Genomic DNA, 14768 nt, shown 5'->3' with positions numbered 1-14768 from the left:
ACTCAAGACTTCACTGGAATTTCACCAGTTTTTATACTAATGTTCTTTTTCTCTCCCATGATTGATTCAGGATACTACCTTGTTTTTGGTCATTGTGTCTCTTTCCTTAGTTTTTTCTGAAGATCTATGGCATTTTTTCCCATCTTTGTTTTTAAAGTTTTTGAGGAATACTGACCAGGTATTTTGTGGAATATCCTTCCATGTGAGCTTTTCTGGTACTTTTCTCACGTTTAGTCTGGGGTTATAGTTTTAGAGAAGATAATACATAGGTGAATTTCCTTCCTTATCATGAAATATCAGTGATGTGTGACATGTCTTGGTGGCATTAACCTTGACCATTTGGTTAAGGCCATATTGGCCTGGCTTTTCTACTGCAAAGTTCCTAGGTTTTCCGTTTCCATACTCTGTTCTTTGGATATAAGTCACTAAATCCAGTACATGCTGAAGGTGCGTGTGTGGTGATAGAGGAGGAGGTTGGGGAAATAAGCTCTACCTCCCAGGGGGCAGTATCTGCATGTGTATTTGGAATTCTTTTGTCTCTTCTCCCCCATATATTTATTCTATTGTATTACTTGTATATATCAGCGTGGATTCATATACATATTTTATACTTTGGGTTATAATCTAACATCATTGTACTGAGTTGAATAGAGCTCCCAAAGATTGTCCCACCAATTCTGTGAATGTGACTTTATTTGGAAATGCAGTCTTTGCCAATGTAATTAAGTTAAAATGAGGCCTTTCCGGATTAAGATGGGTCCTAAATCCAGTATCACTGGTCTCTTTACAAGAAGAAGATTTGGGAGCAGAGATTAGCATACTCACAGGGGGCAAACTCCTCATCAGAGGCAGAGATTAGACTGCTGTGGCTTACAAATAGAAATGCCAAAGATTGCTGACAACCACCAAAAAGAAAGCAGCAAGGAGGGACTTCCATAGAACCATCAGGGAGAGCATTGCTCTGCCATCACCTTTATTTCTGATGATGTCTGGACTCTTGAATTGGTAGGGAATAAATTTCTGTTGTTTTTACAAACCACCCAGTTTGTGGTAATTTGTTACGGCAGCCTTAGGACGTCATTGCAACCATGCTATTTATTTTGTTATTCAAATGGTTCCAGGTTTGGTCACTGGGATATCTCTCAGGTTGATACTTATATCCCTTTGACATGCTTCATCTGATGCTGGGTAAATATTCACTTGTCTTTCTTCTGCTAAACTTTTCAGATTTTTTCACCCTTTGTATACACACACATATATGTTTTCATATAGATCTTGCCTTCTTTAATTTTTAAGTGGCTAAAGACTGAACTTTCTCCCTGGTTTCTCTATTGTCCTCTCTGCCTTCACCCAGAGACCCTTAACTGACCAGGTAAATAAATTTCCCACTTGAGAAGGGAATGAGAAGTGGGTAGTAAAAAGAGGCTGTAAGTAATGTGTCTTTCAGGGTCATTTTTCCATATCTGACACATAATCAATAGATTCTGTATTTGATTATATATCTGATTACTAAATATTGAGTTAATATTTACTGACAGCCTTCTCATTCTTTCCAAAAGTACCATAAATATTAACTAATGTAAAATTTGGAACTTAACATATTTTAAAATGATTATAATCTTGAAAATAATAAAAAACATGTAGCAAAATCGCTATGGGACACACATAAAATTAGCAAAGAGAAATCAAGCAAAGTAAAATCTCTTTCTGTAGGACTATTATTTCATCCAAGAATTCCAATCATGATTTATTATGGAATTTTATTAGCACAATTATCTTGTAGCAAAACAGATAGATGAAATATTTACCTTTTCTTTGGTACTGCCATCCAATTAACAACACAATAGATAGATTCCATTCAGTCTGTAGAAAATTAGCAAATTAAGCACCAGGGGAATATTCCACAAACTAGATAATTACATAAATTGACTAAAAACCTCCATCCTGAGATTATGCTTAATAAATGGAAAAGTAAATAATTCTCCAAATTTCATCTTCTTGATATAGGAACTAAATATTGTGATAGTTTTACTCATATTTCATGTACATGTCATCACTACTTTATGACTTCTAAGAAGATCAGCATAGCAATGATGAGGGACTAAAAAGGAGAAAAACTAATGGGAACCAAACTGCAAATTAGAATAAAGGTGTGGAGTTCCTGTTGTGGTGCAGCAAGTTAAGAATCCAACTAATATCCATGAGGATGTTGGTTTGATCCCTGGCATGCTGCAGCCTGGGCTACAGATGTGGTTCAGATCTGGCATTGCTGCAGTTGTTGCTGTGACTGTGGCATAAGCTGATTGGACCCCTGGCCTAGAAACTTCCATATATCACAGGTGCAACCCTAAAAAGAAAAAAAAAAAATGAAAGTTTTAATTTTTTATCATTCAAAGGCATGCCCTGTATTCAGAAGTTATTCCTAATTTTTTTTTCTTTTTGATTTTGTTCTTTTTTTTTTTTTTTTTTCTCAAATGGGCTCACTTATAGAACCTTATTCTAACATACTCTGAGGTGGTATATCTCATGCATAAATATACTACCAAAAGCTCAAAGAGTCATATTTCTCCTTAATTTCTTATATAAATATGGCTAAACTTGAAAGTAGAAATCAAATATTCAATAGGTGCCCATGAAACCATATTAAATTCTTTAGAATTGTTAGAGTTTCTTACAAGTCTAAATTGGTGATCCACCCTGAATGTCAAAGTAATGTACTTATTTTGAAACTTTGTATATGGCATAGGTATAGTATCATTGTCTCAAATCTATGTTCATAATATTATTAATAATAGTATCTCTAAAGGATGTTTCTATAGATCCTTGCATTAATATATATACACACACACACACATACATGTACACACACACACACACACACACACACACACACACACACACAGTATTACATTCATTTAACCTGGAAGCAAAGGGAAGTTTCCTAAAATATTTTGAGTCCAGTGTTGGTAATGTGGGTTATGCCTACCCAATGTAACCTTGCACACAGAGAAAGAAGGATGACAAATCATATTTGAAGACATGTTAATATCAACAAATGAAGAAACGTGCAACATGGAAGTTGCCAGAATGCAGTACAAGACAATGCCTTACATATGTTATATAAATAACCGAAAAGTTTAGGCTGTGTTCTAGTAAACTAAATACAGATAAGCACACAAATAATTATAAAAAGCAACTACATATTATTTTTAAATTGCGATTCATTCTCTTATAGCTCATTACCTGATGTCATATATAACCCTAACCCATAAGATAACCAGATATTCAAATTACCCCAAGACAAGGCTGAACATACATAGTATCTCCCTAAAATGCTGTATTCTAAGTGAGGGGTAGAGAATAATCAAAATTATACAGCATATTTGAGGTCTGTGGGATGGGTATTTTGTTATTGTTCCCAATTATCCACTCTCTCCTCTCTAGGAGTGTAATTCACCCCACTCTTACCATGCCTTGCTACAGGTAGACACTATCCTTGCCCTTGTCAGTCTTAGCCATGTAACTTGCTTTTGCCAATGGATATGACATACACCCTCTGGGTAGAAGCTTTAACTGTGCCTGCATGGTGTGGTTAGCCTTCTTGCTAACAGTACTCTCTGGAACAGTACATTCCAGAGAGCGGTTGTTCCTTCAGCCTGGATGCTAGAATGAAAAGACATGTGGGGTAAGGCAGAACTAACATGGAAACCCAAAAGCAAGAAATTAAAGTTTTAATTTCTATTGAAAGTTTTGGAATTGCTTATTATAGCAGTATACATTGACAAATACAAATGCAAGAGATAATTTTACACTCACTGTTGATCTTTTAATCATCTAGGCCCTTCCATTAACTCACTGTCCCTCTGAATAAATATAAATTAATGGAGATAGTTGCTTGCAGGCTTAATATGCTAATACCTTCTGATTTTCACACATGAATTTATCTTTTTGACTCTTTTGCCCTGGGTTACCTTGGTTAGTGAACCATTTAAGACTTTACACTGTCATTGGATCGTCTTCCCTCAAGTGTGGGACTTTGATGCTGAACTGCTTGGTTTTGGACTTTCTATTTGAATCTGTCCTTATTTATAGACCACTGTGGAGGAGTAATACCACAACTGACATTTAAGTGTGTTAAACCTCTGCTCCTGCCAGGCATAAAACCAGAATTCTGCCTGAACTTGTGCTTTTCTCCTATTAAAAGTACAGGAGGGTTACTCAGCTGTAGAAGTGACCATCTACCTCATCAAAGTTTGAGGTGGATTCCAAAGGCATTATACATCAAATTGAGGGACTCTAGTATGCACAAGGCAGTTAGTAAAGGTTTCTAAGGAAAGGAATGACATAATCACATTTGTTTTTTAAATGGAAAACTCTAGAGGCAAAATGGTGCAAAAAGGTGGCATAGAAAGAAAACAGTGGCTGGAAAATAGGCAGTTCTTGCAAGTTCTGAGGTTTGAGGAGGCCAGCCAGAGGTTCTAAAGGCCTGGTATAAGACAATGGTAGTGATGATAGAAAGGCAATCACAAATTTGGGAAATTTGCAATATAATCTCAACAAATAAATTCATCATGGCAGGGTAGTAGTTTTGCTTTAATTAAATATATTGCACATCTGACAATGTAACAAATGACAAAGTGATTTGATTCAAGAGATACTCTGTAGATGAGTGTTATTAATCAACCATTTGGTGGTGTGTGTGAAGCAAACAGAGTGAGAAAAAGAGAAAACAACTTGAATCATTTAGGAAGAGAAAATAGAAAAAGGAGAAAAAAGGTGGCTGAAAAGTGACTAAAACTGCTGAAAAACACAGCTGATATGATTGGACACAGTCCTCAATGAGACACTATTGTTTTAAAAATTAGAAATGACATACTGTATTTCCTACACTCCTAAAGGAATTTACTCAATTTGACTTATACATATTAGTACTGTGAAACATAAGTTCATCCCTATAAATTTCAGTATGGTACTTTGACCAAATAAAATTATTATTGCCAACATTTTATGACTGAGTTGTTAAACATTAGTAAGTCAGTCCAATAACTCAGCCAGGAGAGGTTAGTAGCATTTGAAAAAGAATATTCTTATTTCTCTTTAGAGGCCTATGGGTCTGGAAAAAACTGGTGTTAAAGTCTTTCAGGTTAGAATTAAATCCTTTGGGTTCAACATTTGTCACATGAATACTAGAAAATATCAAGATCTTAAGGGTGAATCAAAACAGAAGTTTTTAGACTAATAATCAGTCAGCAAAGCTTAACATTCTGATTCTCTGCTTAAGGGAGATGCTGACTCATTAATTATACAGAGCAACTCTAAATACAGTTTTCACACATTTCTTTACTTTAACCCATTTTCCTCAAAGTGAGGAATAGAAAAAATGTGGAGTTAAAACCCCTTTCTCATAAATAAGAAAGACAGAAGGAAGGGAGGGAGATAGGAAGGAAAGGAGGAAGGGAATAAGGAAAAAAGAAGAAAGGAAAAAGAAAAGGAAACTTCTGTTTATATAATTATGTTGTGATACACTAGTCCCAGTGTTAAATAATCTTATTCAGAAGGTGTCCTCTTGATCACTTAATAGTTGAAATTTCCTTTCCTTTTTTTCAGAATCAAAATGAAAATCTCAAGTTTAACTGGGTAGGAAATGAGAGAACTATATTTTACACAAACTAAAGATGATAATCAGAACTGTATTCTATACACTGTTTCCAGCTGATTCTTTGTTGAAAATTCTGATGCATGCTCTAAAGAAAAGAGGTAACATTTACCACAGAAAAAAACTGCCTTGACTGTATGAAACCCCTGCCGTTCTTGGTGCTTCTTACATCAGCAGCCTGCCTTGGTGCAGGCAAAGTCATTTTCTGGTTTGATTGACTAGAAAGGGTCACTTTTACCAAACTAGATAGGGATTCCAAAAATTAATATTACACTACTAGATACTGCATTCTAATTAAAGGTAAAATAATTATGAGTGTATATTTAATAGATTTTTATAAATAGATACAATGGTCTTCTTAGAAGATATAAATATAAGCAAATACTCCTCCTTTTAAAATTTCTCTTTAGTATATCCATGAAATTTTCCTAAAGATAAAAATAATTCTCAACTATTATCTAAAATAATTAGAGAAAAATCAAATTCCCAAGTCTTAGAAGAATTTCTATATTCTTTCATCTAACGTGTTAGAACCCAGGAATGGTGTTTTCTGTCAATCAGATCCGTAGGCAGCCTTCGTGTGGAGGCATCTGCCAGGAGTCAGGATGCACAAACAAGGGAGAATGAAGAGCAACCCCTACAGCTATAGCTTGGATTCCCAAAATTGGCTCAGTAGGATCAATCTACAGTGTGCAGTGTAGGAAATAGAACACTGAGGACGGCCTCAATAGCCCAGCTCCTAATATGGCCAATTATATCAGGGCTGGAAGATGAAAAGAAGAGATGCAAAAATTGTCTGGGTGCTCAGAGGGTAGATATTACTTAAGTGTTCTTATCACAAAGAGAGAGCCAAACAAAACAAATTGACACAAAGAAACTTTTAGAGATGATGGGTTTATTACCTTGATTGCAGTGATAGTATCATGGGTATATGCATATGTCCACACTCATCAAATTGTTGGTATCAGAGTTAAAATAAAAACAAAAACAAAAACAAAATGGTTTTAACCCAATTCTGTGGTTATAATAAAGAGGGCAAGAGTGTAGTGCTCATCTCTAATTGACATACTCCATGTTTTGAAATACAAAAGATATACTCTGCAACTGAGTAGTCTCCCTTTACTGTACAAGGTATAGGAAGGGGAATGAAAACATCTCCTACAATAGTGTGCTCCCAAACCCCACATCCATATGATACATCATGCTAATAATTCTACTCTGGAGAGAAAACTCATACATAAGAACAAGTTTCAGAATCACAGAAATAAAATACTCTCTCCTTTGTCTCCACACTAAACCATTGTTAAGTATATTACTGGATATTGGCTCTTTTCTTCTAGCATCAGCATCAGGAGGACATGCCCTTTTAGCAAACAAGGACATAAACTGAGCACTGACCACAATACCTCACCGTAAATACGCCTACACTTAAGCCTGGTTTTTAAGAATTACCCAAATAATTCACAAGAAAAGATGAGGAACAATAATAATAACTTGACTTAATAGAGGTTTAAAGAACCAAATAAAAGGAAAAAGGTGAGGGGAAAAGTATCTGTGCCAGGCCTGATAAAGAACACCAATACGAAAGGATCTGAAAAACTGCTGCTATTCTTTTGCGAAAATAAAAGAAAGCAGGGTATCTAGGAAACAAAAACTGAACTGATTAAATCTTGTTAAAGAACAACAAAAGTCATCATTGAAAATAATTAAGTAGTGAAAATGAATGGTTCAGACAATCAGTTTATAAAATAAATGAGAAATGTGAAATATGGAAATTATTAATTTTATAAGATAAAGAGATAAATGACAGAAACAGACAATAATGAAAGAATATCACCATTAAAAAATGTCTAATGAAATTATACCTGGGCAATGATAAACAGCAATAATTAACCTCAAAGACTGAGATATCCATAAATTTTATACCTCATGAAGGAGTATACAACACCTGTTAGGGAGAATTCCTGCCAAAACCTCAAACTAAACTGTAATTGAACCTCATGATCTAATTTCCAATATGAAGGATATAGAGGAACTTATATCCTAATGATGCTATAGAAGAATCAGATCATAGAATATTCTACAAAAGAAGTAGCCCAGTTGTTATCAACAAATAGATTTGTGAGAAAACAAGAAGAGAGGAAATTAGAAAAGAATTGAGAACATAACAACCAAATCTAAATCTAAACTGAATCTAATGTTGGCATAAAATCAATGTTAGGATTTACGAAAGGTTAGGAATTCCCCATCCCCATTGTGGCTCAGCAGGTTAAGAACCCACAGACATAGTTTATGTGAGGATGTGGGTCCTATCTTTGGCCTCACTCCATGGGTTAAGGATCTGGCATTGCCACAAGCAATGGCACAGGCATAGGTCCTAGATGCTGAAGCTCATATTCAGCATTGCTATGGCTGTGGTGTAGGCTGGAAACTGAAGCTCCAATTCAACCCCTAGCCCCACAACTTCTGTATGCCAAAGTGCAGTCTTTAAAAAAAAAAATTACAAAAGATTAGCGTCGGAAAACTAAATTGTCATTGTCATTCATTTATGGCTGGTGTGAAAGGGCAGGGGCTTAGAGAGGAGGGGAAGCTTTCAGCCTCTTCTGTAGGTCTGAGTTCTATTTATTTGCCTAATACTTCTGGCTTCTTTCTATTTCTCAGATCACAAAAAAAAATAGGAGCCACCGAGGCAGAGATTTATTTGGGGCAGGGTCAAGGAGAGTGAGCTGGATGAGTCTTTATAGCAATGAGGTAAAAACAATATCATTCCTTTTGCATTGACAAACAGGAGTTTCTGTTGTAGCTCAACAGGTTAAGAGCCCTGAGGATACAGGTTCAATCCCTTGCCTCACTCAGAGGGTTACGGATCTGGCGTGGCCATAAGCACGGCCATAGGTTACGGACGCATCTCAGATCTGGTATTGCTTGTGGCTCAGGCCTGCAGTTGCAGCTCCAATTTGACTCCTAGCCTGGGAATTTCAATATGCCACAAGTGCAGCCCTAAAAAAGAAAAAATTAACAAAAATAAATAAATAAACTGACAAACAAAAAAGTCGCATGGACTAGTGAGATACTAATTTAAATTGTGAGTTCCATCCTTAGACAGACAGTACCAGATCAACTAACTCAAATCCACTTTACATTCAGTACTAGGAAAGAAAATGTGGGAAGAATAATCTAAAATTAATGTCGTTTTAGCAGAAGGTTCAAGAATTACCTTCCACCACATGATTATACATTTATTCTGGATTGGCTAATTATATATGAAGAAACTTCCCCATAAGTATATTTCTCATACCTAGACAATTTCATAAGAGGCAACGGAAATTAGCACAATGCCAAAGACCCGGAAATGCTTGCTTATAAGAGAGTATGGTCTTTGTGACTAGAAAGACAACCAATTCAATTCTGCAATGTAGAAATACAGGACCAACCAGAAAATGAGAATTTAGATACCCTGAATATACTATGCTGAAAAGAAAGAACTTTGTAAAAGACCTCACATAGGGGATGCCACCAAGTCAAATTTATAAATACATGGAAGAATCTAATGAGGGTTGGAATGGAACTTCTTGAGAGAAGAGGAATCAAGCATAGATGGATGATAGGCCCTAACATTTGCTAAATGTGTAATGCCAAGATAAATCTTTTTTGGGAGTGTCCTCCCCACTGAATTTCTTTACTTTTTGTCCTTTTTTTAAAATTCCTCAATGAAATTTATTATATTTATAGTTGTACAATGATCATCACAACCAAATTTTATAGCATTTCCATCCCAAACCCCCACCCCATCCCCCCACTCCCCAAACTGTCTCCTTTGGAAATCATAAATGTCTTGAAGTCTGTCAGTATCTGTTCTGCAAAGAAGTTCACTGTGTCCTTTTTTTATATTCCACATGTAAGTGATAGCGTATGATATTGGTGTCTCACTGCCTAACTTCACTTAGCATGATAATTTCTATGTTCATCCATGTTGCTACAAATGCCATTATTTCTTTCCTTTTAATGGCTGAGTAATATTCCATCATGTATATGTACCATATCTTCTTTATCCACTCTTCTGTCAATGGACATTTAGGTTGTTTCCATGTTTTGGCTATTGTAGAGTTTCTTTACTTGATTTCTTTTGAACTTTAGCTAAAGGCAGTGTAACTTAGCTCACCATCTTCTTGTTCTAGAACTGTTGGGTGGATGAGTATGCCTAATTCTGGGGTTTAGAATTAGAAGGGGGACTAGAATACAGATATAACCCAATTCATCCATGAAGACCTTTTGTCAGGATGATATTTTAGATGCTATCTCCATCTTTCTCCTTGTATTATTTCTCAATTGGTTTACAAATGTAGCAGGAAATGGGCAGATGTCTCCTCAAATACTATGTGAAGACAAAAGAAAGATTTTGTCACTGAAGTACACTTTCAGATAGGTGACCACACTGAAATAAACTGTTCCTAACAGGACCATAAAGAGCATTGTCCAGAAGTCACTCAACAAAATTACTAATTTTTTTTTCAGCACCTGTGGCAGTTCCCAGGACAAAAACTGAACCTGAGTCACAGCAGCTTACTGGAGCTGCTACAGTGACAGCACCAGATCCTTAACCCACTGTACCATAAGAGAACTCTCAATAGAAGTATTCCTCAAAGGGAATGCTGCCCTAGAAAATAACTAGTAAAACCAATAAAAGAAATCAAATATAAGAAAGAGAATTAGGGGTTGCTCAGTTTATAATAAAGTCTCATTATTAAACAAATATTTATTGATAACATGTCATGCCAGGCAAAGAAAATTCAATATGGGACAAACATATGGGTATTGGCTCCCATAGAGTTTAAAGTCTAGCTGAACAGAAGCACTAAAACAAAAATAAAACAAAAACACCAAGAGAGGAGGATGCTGTACTCTTCTATATATGTGAATTGAGAAAGAGAAACAATATCAAACTAGCTGGAACAAAAAGAATAAAGTGTTGAAGGCACAGAGGGAGGAACTGCTCTTTGTCTTACTGAGACTATATGATATTTCAGCTCTGAAACTTTCTGCTGAGCAATTTCAGTTTTTTTTCCTCTTTCCTTCTCCAGACTGATCCTATTTCAGTATGCATATGGTAGACAATGAGTGCCCCAACAGCTAACACTGATTAACTATTCTCTTTCAACCATAATTCCCAATTAACACACAAGAAAATCTGTTTGGCTCAAAATTAGGGTCCATCACACAACCAATCAGCAGTGGCTTGGAGGCGGTGGTAGAGAGAGTAGAATCATGTGATATTAACATGGGACTTAGCCCCCTTGGTAGACTTAGCTGCTTGTTTATGTGATATCTTTTCTCTGCATCTTTATGATTTAATAAGTCCTGATTTTTTATGGGGCCACAATGTTCTCAGATAAAATATAACATTCCTTAGCCTCTCTTATGGATAAAAATACCATTTGACAAAGTTCTGGTACAATGAAATATAAATGGAATTTTCTAGGTGAAGCTTTGGAAAAAAAAAAAAAAGCTTTTTAAAGGCCTTTTAATATTCTTCCTCAGAACTCAAATACAATAATGGTGATGTCTAGCCATCTTCCAAGAAGGAAACCCAAAAGATTATGCTAAACTCAGCTGAGTGAAAAACCTGAAGAAGACCAAGTTATTAATGTTATGCAAATGCTACCATAAGAGTCCTGGAGTTCTCATCTCTAGATATGGTGATGTGACAAAAATAAGATTTTTGTTTATGTATGCCACTGTGAACTGAGTTTTCAGCTACATGTGGCCAAATGAACTTAAATAGTGCCCCTTCATGATCAGTTTGTGATGCCCTACTGTATCAGAAAGGTGGATTTTCCACTGGTTAAGCAATCCAAGAAGACTTACCTTCAACTACTAGTAGGAGGAGCAACAGTAATCATACAAAAAGAAAAAAATGTTAATATATAGATTAAATCAGTGAAAAATTAAGACAGCAGGAAGAAGCATTGTGCAAAAGAACTGTATTTTTTTTAAATTATTGTTGATTTACTATTTTTTGCTAGTTACTAGTATACAGCAAATGATCCAGTTTTATGTATTGCAAAAATGACTTTTTCATTATAGGTTATTACATGATATTGAATATAGTTTCCTGTGCTATACAGTAAGTCTTTGTTGCTTATCATTTTTATGAGTAGTAGCTTGTATAAGTTAATCTCATACTTCTAACTGATCCCTCCTCTCCTCCCTTTCCTCTTTGGGAACCACAAGGTTATTTTCTATGCCTGTGAGTCTGTTTCTGTTTTATATATAGATTCATTTTTATTATTTCTTAAATTCCACATATAAGTGATGTTATATATTTGTCTTTCTCTGACTTTTTGATGATAGCCATTCTGACTAGTGTGAATTGATACTTTCTTGTGGTTTTGATTTGCATTTCCCTAATAATTTGCAACATGGAGCATCTTTTCATGTGCCTATTGGCCACTTATATGTCTCCTTTAGAGAAATGTCTATTTAGGTCTTCTGACGATTTTTTGAGTTGTTTGCTTTTTTGATATTGACTTGTATGAGCTGTTTATGTCTTCTGGCTATTAACTTGCCTTGTCAGTTGCATATTTTGCAAATATTTTCTTGTATTTCATAGGCTGTCTTCCCATTTTGTTGATTTACTTTGTTGTGTGAAAGCTTGTAACTTTGATTAGGCCCCACTTGTTTATATTTGTTTTTATTTCTTTTGCCTTGGGAGAATTATCTAAGAAACTATTGTTATATTTTATGTCCTGGAAAGTTTTGTGTATGTTCTCTTCTAGGAATTTTATGGTGTCATGTCTTATATTTAAGTTTTTGAAGTATTTTTAGTTTATTCTTGTATACAGTATAAGGGAATGTTCTAATTTCATTGATTTACATGTAGCTGTCCAGTTAGCACAGTATACTTAATATGCTATAAAAGTTTAGACCAATATACATAATTATGGAATGAGGAGATTTGTGCAATGCCTTATTAGTCAACATAATGTAAACATGAAAACTATACTAGAAAAGGAATTATCTGTTATGCCTAACTAATAAAAATATGCAGTAGATGCCAAAGGGCAATACTTATATATAAAGATAAATAGAAATAAAGTAAAAATAACAAAATAAAAAATATCACATTGAATTGGGGTAAAAATGCTAGCTACATGGAAGATATGGATCCAGAACAAAGAGAATCCAGGAAGTTCAAAATAAAACAATGACAAAATATCATTAAATATTTACTAGCAAACTTTGTAGGAAGCCATCATATGAATGTTATTTTCAAACAGTATAGAAGTTAATGCAAAAAAATACTACATCAACTAAAGAGGTCTATCATTTATTATTTAGGTTTAAAATATTATAGAAGACAAATATTATCAAACACCTATGCATCAAACATATATAACACCCCAAAGTATGGGGCAAACATTTTTAGAACTTAAAATATAGTATTTGTCTTAAAAAATAGAAAGTTTTATTGTTATTATAATCAGTCTGTGACAAATTCACTATCCAAAAACCAATGGAAGCTCCAGAGAAAATTAATGTTAGGAAGAATAACGGCTTTGGTGTGATACAGGTCTCAGTTTGAATCCTGGACCCAAGTCAAATACTGTACACCTCTGAGGCCTCGCAAATTTCTACCTTTGAAATTAAAGAAGAATGAGGAAAAGGAGAAAGGAAATGAGAGGAAGAGAAGTAGATGGAAAAGGAGGTGAAGAAGATATGTAGAGGAGAAGGAGGATGAATATGAGAAGAAGAATTTGAGTCCGATGTTAGGGCTATTATATGCATCATTTTAATAAATCTTCATATTTTCCTAAAGCACACTTTCAGATGTAAATAATTTTTCCAAGATCAGACAAAGGATTTTTACTTGCTTGTTTTTAATGTTACCATATTTTAATTTTCTGAAAATGAAATTTACTTTTTAGGACTACTTTATTTATTTAAAAATATTGAGAGAAGTGATTTTATACTTTGGGGAAAACAAGATTTTAAGGTGTGTGTAATTAATGGCTCAAAATGGTACATTATCATTTGTTTAAATGATAATTGATATTAACAATCACTATGTACTTAAATAGTCATACACCTGAATCTGAATGTTTTGAGAGAAACTATTTCTATAATTATATGCTTGTTTTCCAACTTCAGAAGCATGAAATAACAGAGAAATAACAGAATAAAAAGTTGTTCAATTTACACATAAATTATATGATTCAGGCTAAAATATATATGAAATAGGAATCTTTTCATTTTCACGAAAGTAAGCATAAGCATTTGAAATCTTTTAAATCATTATTCTCTTCAAACATTTTGAAACAAAAAAATTTGCCTTTTGATAGGAACTATGTGTTTCATTATAAAGATGGAACATGGTGTTCTGGCTTACATATTCTCTGCAGAAGGAGGTCCTTTTTTATACTGAATTTTTAGCATATAGTAAAGATCCAGATTGTAAAAAATTAATTTCAGGCATGACAGACTGGGAGTATATATTGAACAGATCTCGGAACAGAAATGATGCAAATGCTTTTCTTCCAGCTTCTGAAAATTATGTAATGGACCAGAATTTCAGGATAGACTTTTGTTTGAGTGAAACATGGACTCTTAATCAAAGGAGGGTACCCAAAAATGACTTCTGGAAAGCAAAAGTATAAGGTTGTTTCCCACAAATGGCAGTTCCTTTGGCACTGATGCTGGAGATACCATTATTGCTTAGCATCAGGATACTCATATATATTTTAATTATTAGTGATGGTAACAGAACTATGATAGAAAACATTTTTCCTGAATGAGAAGATTACTAAAGGAAATTGACTCATGAAAGGAAGACCAGTGATACATTAAGAACTAGAAATAAAAATCAATGCAATTGTTTTAACATTTCACTATGTTGCTCTTATGTTTTAAAGTATTACACACTTTGTTGGTTCATAATGAGGTTAACACTTACATTGCCTATGTATTGATTTATATATTATTTATTGTTTCTACCTCAAAAATTAAGAATACTGATATATAGGCTGATAAAAATACTTGAAAGACTTGTGTCTTCCTATCATTACACCATTTAAAATATGACACTTGCACAGAATACAAATGAATAATGCTAGAT

At 34.4% G+C, this 14768-nt stretch overlaps 1 long non-coding RNA gene across 1 annotated transcript in view; it reads right to left on the bottom strand.

Moving 5' to 3' along the window:
• The window catches only part of LOC110259421, a 34026-nt gene continuing 19787 nt past the window's right edge, over positions 530-14768 (bottom strand). Inside the window, exon 5 of the long non-coding RNA XR_002341812.1 lies at positions 530-1863. This is a non-coding gene — a long non-coding RNA (uncharacterized LOC110259421). The remainder of the gene's footprint in view (positions 1864-14768) is intronic.

The sequence above is a fragment of the Sus scrofa genome, chromosome 2 (assembly GCF_000003025.6).
Source record: "Sus scrofa isolate TJ Tabasco breed Duroc chromosome 2, Sscrofa11.1, whole genome shotgun sequence".
Lineage (NCBI taxonomy): Eukaryota > Metazoa > Chordata > Mammalia > Artiodactyla > Suidae > Sus > Sus scrofa.
This window is presented reverse-complemented; position numbering and strand designations above follow the sequence as displayed.